General features: G+C 32.2%; 1 protein-coding gene across 1 annotated transcript in view; it reads right to left on the minus strand.

Moving 5' to 3' along the window:
* BCAT1 (branched chain amino acid transaminase 1) overlaps positions 1-2,278 on the minus strand; it is a 48,217-nt gene that overhangs the window by 38,416 nt on the left and 7,523 nt on the right. The gene's annotated exons all lie outside the window — the stretch shown is intronic.

Below are 2,278 nucleotides of genomic sequence, written 5' to 3' on the forward strand. Positions count from 1 at the left end.
CCATATTGCTAAGTAACACATTAATGGAGACTGGAAGAAAGCATCCCAGTTGCACAACTGGAGCTAACTGACCAAACAATGGAGATGGAAACCAAAGGCCTTGGGCCCCCCGCAAAATACCCATGTATCTTTTCATTTAATCTGGCCCGTTCAAATTCTGGACAGTAAACAATCTAGATGTGACCAGCGCTGGTTCAGTCTCCCGAATCACCTTTCTTAAAGTGCAGACTCCAACAAATCACTGTTCAGGGATGTGAAAAGACTGGGAAGTAGGTACATATTGACAAACACGGAGAAAGGAGAAAAATCAGTAATTTTCATGGAAAATTTTAACATAGGTTCTCTAAGTAATCAACAGAACAAACAGGCTAAGCTCAATAAAGATAAAGAAGATTTGAACAACAGGAACGACAAGCTAAAGTATTGGACATCCAGAACCCTGTGGACACCACCTGTAGAATGCATATTCTTTTCACATGCTTTCCACCAGAAGATATGCCAGAAATCAATACCAGAAATATAACTAAAAAATATACACATTTTGGAAAAGAAACTCATTATTAAAGTATGAGTAAAAGAAAAAAAAATGGTAATTAGAAAATATGTTGAACTGAATGATAATGAAAAGTAGGGCCTTTAACAGGCTTATATATATATAGCCTTAAAGCTTACATAAGAAATATGAATCACGTAGCACAATTAAGAAGCGCAAAATTCAATACTGTAAGTGCAAATATATGAGAAATGTATTAAATATAATACGAGTAAAGCTTTCGTTAAAAGACAAGGTTGTCAGGTTGGACTTAACTGATAACATCTGAAAAACATCCAAAACGAAAAGAAATAGAAAACAATATCCCATACAGATACTTTCTAAAATAGAGCTGGTGGGTGCACCTGATAGTTAAATAGGTCCTGGAGATCTAATGCATGACAGTGATTATAAACAATACTGTACTATAAACTTCAAAGTTGCTAAGAAACTAGATCTTAATTGTACTCATCACAACAAAGAAATAATAATTATGTGACATGATAGAGGTGTCAGCTAAGGCTTCAGTGGCAACCATACTGCAATATGTAAATATATCAAATCCACACATGTACTATAAATGTGAAATATACAAAAGGATAGCACAGCATGACAAATTTGGATTTATACCAGGAATACAGATTGGTTTAACATTAGAAAATCAATTAATGAGAATTCATTATATTAACAGTTGACGTAAAAAAAAACTATATGATCATCTCATTAGATGTAATAAACACATCTAAAAAAATCAAATATTTATTTATGTTTTTTTAAAACTTCCTTAAATAATTAAGAAAAAGAGGGAAATTCCTTAAGTGACAAAGGATAGCTATAATAAGCTTGCAGTAAACATACTTAATGGTAAAATTTAAAGCTTGCCTTTTCATTTTAGGAACATCATAAATTGCCTCTGTGACTACTTTAATTCAATTATTATACATCCAGTATAATAAGGCAAGAATAATGAAATAAAAAGCATTAAATTTAGATAAGAAAAATCTAGAACCTTGAAACATTGATATTAAGTATGTAGGAAATCCAGAAAAAAAAATGACATAATCTCTTGAAATTATTTGTTTAGTCTAAGCAGCCAGATGCAAAATTATACTCCTATGAAACAGCAGCAGTTAAAAGATAATACTATTTACAGTAGAATTACTTAGATGGAAAAAAATCTAATAAAAGAAGTGAAAGGCCCATAAGGAAAATATAAAACTTTACCAAGTCATTAAAGACCTAAATATAGAAAGCAATGTCACATGAGCTCATGGATAGAAAGGCTTAATATGGTAAAGATGCCAATCCTTCCCAAATTGATTTATATATTCAATGCAATACAAATGAAAATCATGTCAGGGTATTTTATTTTCTTTTAACAAACTGAATTATGAAAGTAGACTCACTTGATGAATTGAATCTAAAAATCATATGAAAAAGCAAATGACCAAGAATATCCAAGGCAGTACTGAAGAGCAGAATAGAAAGACTTATTTAGCAGATATCAAGACTCACTATAATGATTTGGGGACTGAGAGTGTGGCATTCGTGCAGGTACACAAGTAAAACATTGAAACAGAATAGAGACTCAGAAACACTAGACAATGGAACAAAAATGGAGACCTTGAAGCGGATGTATGCATACATGACATAGATGTCATGACATATCAGAGGGAAAAGAATAGTCTTTTGAAATGGTGCTTGAACAACTGGGTATCTGTAGTGGATAGGAAGGAAGGAAAGGAG

This window comes from Pteropus alecto, unplaced genomic scaffold (genome assembly GCF_000325575.1).
Source record: "Pteropus alecto unplaced genomic scaffold, ASM32557v1 scaffold103, whole genome shotgun sequence".
Taxonomy (NCBI): Eukaryota; Metazoa; Chordata; class Mammalia; order Chiroptera; family Pteropodidae; genus Pteropus; species Pteropus alecto.